Below are 12,077 nucleotides of genomic sequence, written 5' to 3'. Positions count from 1 at the left end.
AAAAACCTGGATCGGGACATCCCTATATTGAACACTGTCAACGTTAGCATTGCTATATGGAGGACCAAAGCTGCCAAAATTCAAAATAAAAATAAAAATAAATCAATCAATAAAAAGCAAAATAAAAACGAAAATAAATACAAAAATAAGAAATATGATACAAAAATTAAATATAAATACAAAAATAAATGTGGAAATAAGTAGCTAATTAAATAAAAGTAGAAATAAAAATGAATATTTATAAAAAAAATAAGAAATTACATTAAAAATGTAAGAATAAATACAAAAATAAATGTGGAAATAAATACAAAAATAAATATATTGATTGAAATAAATGTCAATCAATAAATAAAAACGCTTTGCCTTATATTGACTTATTTCATTGTCAGCGCCAACTTGCAAGTGGAAATGTAATTCAAATGAGGAGGCGTTCCTAAGGGTGCCATGGGTTGAACTATTCGCTTATTGGTTGATCGACATTCGATTTCTGAAATCTACTAGCCATGCCTGCCACAGACGACAGAACGTGGGTCTGAAAGTCAGGGAAATAGCCGACCTAGTAGTCCTACTTGGTGAGAAGTGGGGGAATATGCATTATCCACCGTCGAATGTCAAAGCATGGTATAAGGTGAGTTTGTATGACAGTGGCATATTTTAAAATGAAAACTTGGTTATTCGTATGGCATGCTGCACTCTCTATATATCTGACTGCTACTGGTATCAAAGCTATTTGAAACTGCTCCAGTGTAGCTTAGCAGAAGTTACAACTAAGTTCTCATGAAAGCAAACGATATTCCTGCTCACCATAACATTGTTTTTAGAGTCTCTGGCTTGAATAATTCCACTGACATCGCAACGTTGGATGCTGGGTGATTACAGGGATCCCAGGATCTCATCCAAATTCTGGGTTCAGAATGATGCAAGGACATCTCTGGTTCCGACGTACAAAGGTTCAGAGTAAGTGAATGTCATTAATAATTTGACTTGGACTATAGTTCCATTCATTCAAATGAAGTTTTGTGTTTAAAAAAAAAAAAAAAACAAGCCGAATCATGACTTTGCCATCAGGGTTAAACCATTTTGTTATTTCAAGTCCTGCTTAAACACTAGAAATGACTTCTTCAGCTTTTATGCAATGCAACTTCTTAAATTGCAACTTGTTTTCCTGTTTTTTCATGGAGGACTTCGTGTGCAAGAATCCATGACACGTCTGGATCCACCGGGAATTGTCCGCACACTACAACTACAAACTGTTCGCCGTAGAAGATATTCTGTGCCAGCCCCCAACAGTCAAAGGCATAGCTATGGCAACCATAAAGTCATAAATTAAGGCTCTGTATTGGGGGACTCGGAAGGAAGTACAAAAATAAATTAAGACCATATTTTTTTCACCCATTTTGGAAAGATGAACCCATATACAGTATATTATAGACCATTTTAAATGTATTTTAAATATTTCATGCTTTTATTTTTTATTACGTGCTAGGAATCTAATTCATTTTGATTTGGAATGCTTTCGCTGCCAGCCTCTCCCAGTCAAAATGGATTGGGTGTAAAGCGCTGTCAATGGCAGCCAATAAGTTAAATGTTGATGTTTATGGCTTGCAAAAATAAGAAACCCTAAAATTTAATGTCTCAGAATTAAGAAAAAAAAAATTCTGGGCCCTGCAACATATTGTCTGTTATTGCAGAAATGTTGGTATAGTTTTTAGTTGCCACTTCTGGGAGATGATTGGATGAAATTTTACCCATCAAAATCAAATTATGAGGTTTGGCACGCCCTCTTTGCTTGTTGGCTCTTTGAAAATGGCTTAACAAGTTCAACTTCAAAAGGGATAATGTAAAGTGCACATTTCTAATCAAAAACATAACATTAAAAAAAAACAATAAAAGCATGAAATATCCCTGACCAAAAAAGTTAAATAAAATTATATAAATACGAACACTTTCACAGTCTAGGGCTAGGCACATACAGATGAGGCTAATCAATAACTAATTTGCCATATATGATGTGTGCATGTTTAGTTATATTTTAGGACTAGTTGGTTCAACTTTAAATTACATATTTGGAGTTTTATGTGATGGTCCACATGGTCATCACCCCCATGTCGGTGTCAGTCCCTGAAGTGCAGCTGCGACAGGCCTCGACTCCTGAAGAAATTCAGCAGATGTCAGAATTTTCTAATGTATTGAATGTCTACAGCGAGACAATCCATCCTGCGTCAAATATTTACACTTGTTTTAAATGACTGCATAGCATGTTGGTTGTGGTTGATGTGACAGTACCTCAGTAATGTGAAGAAATAATAAAGGCAATGATTGTTTTTCTGCAAAGTAATATTTTATTGATGACCAGTGTAATACAATACAAATTATAAACAGGCAATTGATGTACAAAAAAGGACTTCAGCACAACTAACTCGTTCATCAAAAAAATTGTCCACTGGACACCAACATGAGCCACTTAAGGTCAGTAACTTTTTCTCCTAATACTGGCCAACTGCTCACCATCAGCATTCCCTAAAATGTAAATTCATTGTGTCTTCGGGGAGCTTTAGGGGGGAAAAAAAGCACGTAGATAAGTGAGGACGAGAGATGTCTTGTTGTTGAGGAACGACACCCCAACCTTCCTCGGAAGTATCTAGAAGAAAATAGATGACAACGGCAAAATGGTATAACAGATTAGCTACGAAAGCATTAAACGAGACACCAGCCGGTGCAAACAGTCTCCCGGAGCACCACACGAACTTGACTGTGTGAATTTTGCTTCACTAAATTGCGCTAACGCTAAACTATTCCTTGTGAGTTTAATGTTGTTAGCAGCTTTATCCATGTCCCGCCTTGCCTCCCCTTCCTGAGACCCAATGCGAGGTATTAGCTTATGGAAAATTATATAGATTCAACATACCTCAACTGGACTTAAGTAAAAAGTTTTTAAAAAACACACACCAAATTACCAATTTAATACGTACTTGTCCTCATCCAACCGATTGCCAGCCTTCCGTAGCCGCTTGGACTCCGGACTCCGACCTTCTCGTCTCGTCCCATTATTTTACGAAGCAAGCAAGCAAAAGCAGAAGGAAGGCAGACATTACTTCGTCGATCGAGAGGATCACTTAAATGGCATGTCGATCGACCAATGGGTGAATAGTTCAACACATGTAGTACCGCCCCCTCATTTGAATAACATTTCCACTTGCAAGTTGGCGCTGACAATGAAATAAGTAAATATAAGGCAAAGCGTTTTTATTGATTGATTGACATTTATTTGCATCAATATATTTATTTTTGTATTTATTTCCACATTTATTTTTGTATATATATTCATTTTTATTTCTACTTTTATTTAATTAGCTACTTATTTCCACATTTATTTTTGTATTTATATTTAATTTTTGTATCATATTTCTTATTTTAGTATTTATTTTCGTTTTTATTTTGCTTTTTATTGATTGATTTATTTTTATTTTTATTTTGAATTTTGGCAGCTTTGGTCCTCCATAGTAGTGTAGGCATTGAAATACAGAACAATTAAATGCTTTTCGACCTGAGTAACATATCGTAAACTGTATTTTCTTTTTGCACTGTTAATAACCAATATTTATTACTGAAAGCAGTAGTATAGGTAAAGTGACGTGTGATAACACGTCACTTTACCTATACTACTGCGGTGATCTACAAATGGATTCATACTGTAAACTGAAATCTTTTTTTTTTTTTTTTTTTTTTATTGGACAAAAGCTGCCAGATTTAAAAAAAAAAAAAAAAAGTTAAATAAATCAATAAAAGGCTAAATATAAACAACTACAATTACAAAATAAAATACAAAAATTAAAAATAAATACAGAAACTAAATAGCTAAATAAATAAAAGTAGAAATAAAAATGAATACATATACAAAAATAAGATCACATTAAAAATTGAAGAATTATTTTAAAAAAATGAATGTGGAAACAAATACAAACATATACTGATTGAAATAAATGTCAATCAATAAATAAAAGCGCTTTGCTCTTTATTATTTTATTGTCAGAACGAACATGCAAGTGGAAATGTTATTCAAATGAGGAGCGTTTCTTATGGGTGCCATGGGTTGAACTATTTGCTTATTGGTTGATCGACATTCAAGTGCTTAATTATCTACTAGCCATGCCTGGCACCAAAGACGTGGAGACTTACAGTTAGCGAAATAGCCAACCTTCTTTTTTTTTTTTTTTTTAACTTTATTTACACAAAAACAACTACAAACAATTACATAAAATCAACAGATTTACAACAACAGCAACAACAAAATACTAAATAAATGGTCGGGGTCATTTTTAACACAAGCCGTACTGTTTGCAAAGTCTTTTGGTCCTTATAGCTTTGGGGTTCAAAGAGGAACTTAAATCGTCCATATATAGAGAAAACATTTTCCCAAAAACATGAACATTTGGTCTTTGATTAGCATATTTTACACAGTGAATGTGAAATTTTGCCAATATTAAAATAAGATTTACAACAAATCTTTTATCCATTTCTTTTTCTTCAACGTTGGATAGGCCAAACAAAATATGTCTAAAAACAATTTTCAATGATGGCGCAACTTTGGAATTAATATTATTGTTCAGGTCAACCCAAAAGATGTGGGAGTAAGTACATTCCCAAAACAAATGGGAAATAGTTTCCTCTGCATTTGCACAAAAAGAACATAATGTCTCAATATCAATTTTAAATTTAACAATTGTCGTCTTTACAGGATAACTCCTGTGAAGCAATTTGAGTGTGATTTCTTTTACTTTATTTCTTAATAAATATTTTCTAGGCAAAAGCCAAGTATGTTTCCATTCAATATTTTCGTATAAATTATTCCAATAAGAAATTACAGCAGGTATGGAAACTATCTCCTTTTGAATAAGTCCTCTCAAACAATGGTTGGAGGCTTCAGAGCTTAATAGTGCACATTTATAACCAATAAACGGAGACTTTGGATCAAAGATTGGCACGTTACATTTTCTACCTTTAGGAGAATTTTGTAATAATCTTCGAGAGCCCTCTGGTATGGCATCAAACACAACAGAATATTCACGAGGCGTAACAACAATACTATAAAATAAACAACATTCTTGATAAGTGAAAAGTTGACCATCTTCATTCAATAATTGACTAACTAAGAATATGTTATTTTTGACCCATCTTTCAATATATAAAGATTTATTTCGATACTGTATATCTTGGTTGTTCCAAATGTAATATCTATGTGGTGAAAAATTGTGTTTATATATCATAGACCATGACATAAGAAGTTGAGTGTGGAATTTGGCAAATTTAACTGGTAACTTTGAAATGTTGTAATTACACCTTAACAGAAAGTCTAGACCCACAGATTTAAAGATATGAGTAGTGATTAGCCGACCTTCATGGTGTGAGTGAGAGAATATCCACCGTCGAATATCAGAGCATGGTATAAGGTGAGTTTGTATGACAGTGGTTTATTTTAAAATGAAAACGTGGTTATTCGTATGGCATGCTGCACTCTCTTTGCATTTGACTGCCATGGGTATTAAAGCTATTTGTAACTGCCCCAGTGTAGCTTAGCAGAAGTTACAACTAAGTTCTCATGAAAGCAAACAATATTCCTGCTCACCATGTAACGTTATTTCTAGTGTTTCTGACTACTTGAATAATTCCACTGACATCGCAACGTTGGAGGCTGGATTATTACAGAGATCTCATCCAAATTCTGGGTTCAAAATGATGCACAGACATCTCTGGGCCCGAGTTACAAAGGTTCAAAGTAAGTGAATGTCATTAACTAATTTGACTTTGACTATAGTTTTCATTCATTCAAATGAAGTGTTAAGAGGAAATGTTTGTGCTAAAAAAATAACAAACAAGCCAAATCATGAAATGGCTATGACTGTTAAACCATTTTGTTTATTCAAGTCCTGTTTAATCACTAGAAATTGTAATGCAATTAACAAGACCTCCGTCGTTTTACATGCTTTATTTGGTCGCCATGACACAACGCTACTTCATGCATTGAGGCTGCTTAGCCCCTCCCCTCTCACAGATATCTTATACAGAAAAAGATATAATTCCTTGACACCTCCCCCCCTTTTATATGTGTGAAGGCCTTAAGCCAAGGGCAAAACACAAAACATTTTCACACGGACTCTGAACACTCACAAAACACACTAAACTATGAAATGACCAGGGTCAGAACGCTCTACTTACTGTTTTTTTCTCGTTTACACAATAACAAAGTATAACAGCATGTGTACATCACAACAAAACACAGCATTTTTTTTCACATCAACACAACTTAACAATACAGATTCAATATTTTAACAAGCTTGCTCACCCTTCCAGCTCGCATAACAGTAATTCCACTTGATGGCTGTGTTTGCTGTTGAGGCAAATCAATAGTTGGTACCTGGTTCTGAGGTAGCCTCCCTTGTTGATCAACAGCCATTTCTGTAATAGGCTGAGCATCTTGTCCCTCCAATTCGCCAGCAACGCTGAGCGTTGGGACAGCCTGTAGGTGATGCCGATTTCTCCATTTCTCATCACCGATCGGGATGTGAATAAGATATGAAAGTTCCGACTGCTGCCCGGCTGGAGAAGCCGTAGTTCCCGTGCTCCATGTCTCCGGTTGAAGTAGAAGGCTTGCTTCCTCTTCTCCTCAGAATCTTTCCGCCGGACCTGCCCCCGGTCAGGCCATCTTGGTTTCAAGTTGTCATCAAGGGTTGGTAAAGTTGTACAAGTTTTCCGGCCCATCAAGAGCTCTGCCGGACTTACACCCGTAGATGAAGCTGGTGCGGCTCTGTAGCTCATGAGGGCCAACAAGGGGTCATTTTGCTGCAAAGTCCTTTTTGCTGTCTAGACTGCTCTTTCGGCATGTCCGTTACCAGAAGGATGGTGCGGACTGGACGTAATATGTTCGAAGTCATACTCTAGACTGAACTTCTTAAAAGTCCCACATGCAAACTGAGGCCCATTATCTGTCATTATCCTTCACTTATTAAAGGACTTCCTCTGTGGATGAAGTATTCTGCCACAGAAGGTTGAATTTGCTTTTGGAGTCTTGGACAACCAGTGTTGATGAACCTTGTTACTGCTTGAAGCTCGTCGTTGGCTAATGTGAGTCTTGATCTAGCTTTCCTCCTGAAGCTGGCAATGTGCTGATAATAGTATTCACGTAGCAGCTAACATCTACTTAAGTGTCGCTACTGTCGCTGCTACTTGGTGGAGCCCTTGACCGTGTATCTGCCACCACCAGTGTTTTCCCAGGTGCATATTCGGCCTAGACGTTGTACCTCATCAGCCTGAGGAGCAGTCTTTGGCACCTGATTGGAACTGTGTCCAAGTCTTTTGTGTTTATTAAGGGCACAAGTGGTTTCTGGTCAGTTATTAATTTGAAATGTTCCATTCCACTCAGAAATTGCCGAAACCACTTACACGCCCATACTCCTGCTAAGCACTCCTTTTCTATCGGTGCATATCGAGTCTCAGCACTTGATAGGGATCTTGAGCAGTAGGCCATAGGCTTCCAGCCTTCTTCATGACTCTGCAGTAGCACTCCGCCAAGCCCGAAGCTGCTAGCATCTGCAGACACCGCTGTTTTCCTGTATGGGTCATAAAAGGCTAGCACCGGAGTGCTCATTAGCGCTTGTTTCACTGTCAACAAGGCCCGATTTTGTGGCTCATCCCATGTCCATGCCCTGTCGGCCTTGAGCAGATCATTGAGTGGCGCTGCAATGGTTGACAAATGTGGTATGACTTTCCCTACATAATTTATCATGCCTAGGATTCTTCTTAGGTCTTTAAGATTGGTTGGGTCTGGTAGGTCAGCGATTGCTGTGACCTTTCCTGGGTCAGGTTGCACACCTTTTTCGCTTACTACTTATCCCAGGAAATTCAGGTATTTTTGCCTGAGATTACATTTGTCTTTATTCATCTTTAATCCAGCCATTTCAATCTTTTGAAGTGCCTTCTCTAACCGCTCTTCATGCTCCTGCATGCTGGAGCCATGGACTACTATGTCGTCCATGTACACATCGACATGTGAGGTTAGATGAAGCTCTGGCGTTGAATGACGTGCAGACCGGTCTTTTGTAGTCGCAGGCTGTTGATTGTGAAGTGGAGGCAGGTGTGGTGATTGATGACAGGTGTGCACAGCAGAGTCAGTGAGGAGTGGGAGGAGGAGGTGAAGGTGAGGCTGAGTGAGCCAAGCTTGCCAAATGCCCCACTCACTTCCTCTGTCCTCTTCACCAAGCCAAGTGTGACTGCTGCCGTTCTGCCCAACAAGTTATTGACAGTTTGGCCCTTCACTACATACACTTTTGGTACACGGTGCTTGCCCTTGTAGTGAAATTTGGTTTAATAAAAACCCAAACACTTTAAATGTCCACCTGGGCTGATGAGAGGGACATCCAGTTCCTTTAATATTTGAGGTTGTTTTAATGCTGCAAATGTGGAATGGTTTATCACTGCAGGGTCTGCGCTAGTGTCAATTTTAAATTTGGCTGTAATTTGGCCAATGTCTAACATGACAGTTCAGTTGTCACTGTCACTCTCATCGTTTCAATTGCCCCGAGGTAAAATTAGTCTTCTCCATGTTGCTCTTCTCTGACCTCATTTACACCTTTTGACCTGCACATGCGCTCCCATTGTCCATTTCTATTGCGTCTTCTGCATATAGAATCATGAGCTGGGCACAAAGACGTTCCTTTATGTTCATTTTTACCACATCTTGTGCATTTTTGACTCATTCCACTCAGTTTGACGTCCTGTTCTTGGTTTGAAGCTGACATGACTTTTTTCAGCTTTGTCTGCTTTCTTTGACTTGTATAACTCCTTTTCTGGCTTGCCTCTGCTGCAGGTAACTTCTTGAATGCTTTGTGATGGCTCTCCCTGCTGGTGAATTTGCTGCTCCACTTCTTCAGCTTTTTAATCATTTGAACAGCCGTATCCAGCGTCAAATCTTTCGTCATTTGAAGTCTTTTTGATAAATCCTTATCACGCAATCCCACCACCAGCCTGTCTCTAATATGTTCACTTTTTCTTGTCCCGAACCCAGCTCGTACAGTCAACGTATGAAATTCTCAGCTTTATCATCTGGTCTCTGTACTCACATGTGGAATCGCGCTCTTTCGTGTATTACATTCTTTTGAGGAATGAAATACCCGTCAAACTGCTTCAAAACAAAGTCAAAATCCTCATCGTGCTCTTGAGTGGGGAATGTGAATGACTTTATGACGTTTTCAGCCTCATATCCCATGGCATAAATTAACGTGCTTACTTGGATACCTCCCTCTTCCTCTTTCAGCTTTGTAGCCGTTCTGTGGCGCATGAATCGCTGTCTCCATGTCGGCCATTCATTCGGCTTGTCGAAGCTGAAGTTATCAGGTGGCTTGAAGTCCGGCATTTTACTTGCCTATTTAAGTTTTTCTTCTGGGTAGATCACCCCTCTTATGAACGCATTTCTGACACCATGTCATGCAATTAACGAGACCTCCGTCGTTTTACATGCTTTATTTAGTCGCCATGACACAACACTTCTTCATGCATTGCATGTTGCTTAGCCCCTCCTCTCTAGGCCATCAGGTCACCTACCCTTTCGTTCAGTTTCGCTCCACTACCAGGGGCACTAAATATTATTCTCCTCATAAAATAGATTTATTAGTTCTAAGTAAGAATCCGTGGAGTTCACCCTCTGAAAACTTGCCGATTTTTTGTTCACGGTGGTGAAACCCCGGGAGTATTTTGCGTTGAGGGGCATTGATCTTTGGTGTGGGCGTAGTGCCATTAGGTTGGGAGCAGAGCCATGTAAAGACAGTTGCGACACTCTCTGTTCTCGCCGCGGGTGGTCACGTGGTTCATGTAGGGTGTGAATAGTTCCAAACACATGCAGCGCTGTCGTGGTTTGCAATGGAACTGACAGCGGTAATTGCGACATTTATGGAAAAATTGATCAAATCACGTATCTAAGTACTTGTTTGATTATGCCATTGCATTATGACATATATCTAAGGGCTAGTTTTACATTTGGCGTGGTCAGGCGACAATTGAGAACTATGTAAACTAACACAGAAGGGAACTTTCTCATGTTATGGAGTGAACGTGTCATGTTAATGTTAGCATGAGCACGGTGTTGGGAATAATTCATACCTTAAAATATTACGCAATAATTACCTGACTCCGTTTTAGTGTTATATAAGTTTTACCTTATCACCAAACACTCTTCCAACAATTACGCGTATTCGTTCTGAAAAGAAAGGCGTCAGGAAGCCGGCATTTTCACACACGAGTGGATTTATTCCTAACAAGCAAATCTAATACAGCACTCGGGTCTCAGGTCCCTCTCAGTACAGCCTCGTACTTTCCTGTGTCTATCAGGAGAAGCACACACCCCGAGTTGCCCAAGAATGATTCATACTACACAATATGCAAATACATGTTCCTATCAACTATTGATTGGCTATGTGATCTCTGCAATTATTCTTAGCTTGCTCTGATTGGTTTAAATTCCCCTGCAGGATGGCGGGGTCTTCTCTCTTTATCTCCGGGGCGTCCCTCTCAGTATGTGGGACAGCCGGGTTGTTTTCCCGCCTTTTGAGACAAAAGGGAGCGTCTGCCCCCCTTGTTGTGGTTGACTGTGGGCTTGTTCTGCAAGTCCTGTAATTGTGCCTTCGCACACATCTGTTATTTCCTGACACTTGTATGAATGCCTCTGCCATTACATTTGACTGTTGATTAAAGTTATACATGTTAAAACACTGTTTTTCTCTTGTTATGAAATTATTTCACCTTCAACGGGAAATCGACTTTTACATTGAAATACAAGATGACTGAGGTTTTTCATTTTTTTCACAACTAAAATACTGTTTTTCCAGAAAATGTCTAATTTCCTTGATTCGCCTACCTGTGGTAACATATTAAAGATGACCCCATGTATAACATATTTTGTTCCCTAGTTCTAAGTGGTAGTTCCAAGTTTGTTTTCTCGTACTGACATATAAAAACATTTGTTTCCCAAAAAGTTTGGGTTTGTGGTCACGGCTTTTAAATTCTATCTTCCACTTTTCTTTCCTGTTGCTCTTTCTAATGCTTACATACAGTATATGTGTGTGTACATTTTCCATTTATAGACTTAGTTTGACCTGAAACACAAACAAATGACATTTAACAGTGCAAAACAACAAAATTTTGAATATAGCCTCTAATTTTAGCAAAACCAAACCTGTACCTCTTTAGAGGCATTTTTCATTTTGGACCCAAGCAACACAAAATGATTACAAGACAGGAAAAACATTTTATGATTTTCCTCAACATGGTGTAATGTATAACAATAACAACTTATTATAAAGAAAATCACAATATTTATTGAAAAATTGGTGAAATTGGTGTCATGGTTCATTGTTTACACCTAACATTTTATAGATCAGTGGCCTGTGATGGTTTGTGTGCAGCATGGTTTCCCAAAGGACCAAGAGCAGCAGAAAAAAATGGATGGCAATGGTCAGTCGTCAAAACATGAATAAAATGCTTTTTTGTTTGTTTGTTTGTTGCCATTTAAAAAATGGGCTTAGTGCGCACAGCCAGCAGTCACCATCAGCAGGCACCACCAGCAGCATGATGTCCATCCATCCATCATCTTCCACTTGCTCTGGGGTCCGGTCGCGGGGGCAGCAGCTTTAACAGGGAAGCCCAGACTTCCCTCTCCCCAGCCACTTCATCCAGCTCCTCCGGCGAGGTCCCAAGGCGTTCCCAGGCCAGCCGAGACAGTCTCTCCAGCGTGTCCTGGGTTGTGACTATAGGTTAAGGTAGGAACGTAGACCGACAGCAGCATGATGTGGGTCATGAAAAAGTAACCTAAAATAATAATATACATTAGTTTATTTTTTAATTATAAATGTGTCTATTATTTGTTGACATCACTTTTCAATCTATACACATCTCTAAAATATAATAATGTCAAACATTTTGGTGTAAAGAATACAGGTTGTCATGCATTGACTTGGTACTCTTTCATGAGGGGGATACCTTACTTCAAAGCTTACAAAATGGAGCTAATAAGCCGGTCGTCGACAAAT

The 12,077-nt window shown here is 38.5% G+C and overlaps 1 long non-coding RNA gene across 1 annotated transcript; it reads left to right on the top strand.

The window, feature by feature from the left end:
• The first annotated feature begins 374 nt into the window (after positions 1 to 374).
• On the top strand, positions 375 to 2,334 carry LOC130923388 (uncharacterized). The gene is made up of 3 exons (XR_009064696.1): positions 375 to 628; positions 822 to 957; positions 1,182 to 2,334. It is a non-coding gene; the product is annotated as an uncharacterized LOC130923388 (long non-coding RNA).
• Positions 2,335 to 12,077: the final 9,743 nt, after the last annotated feature.

Source organism: Corythoichthys intestinalis, chromosome 10 (genome assembly GCF_030265065.1).
Source record: "Corythoichthys intestinalis isolate RoL2023-P3 chromosome 10, ASM3026506v1, whole genome shotgun sequence".
NCBI lineage: Eukaryota > Metazoa > Chordata > Actinopteri > Syngnathiformes > Syngnathidae > Corythoichthys > Corythoichthys intestinalis.
This window is presented reverse-complemented; position numbering and strand designations above follow the sequence as displayed.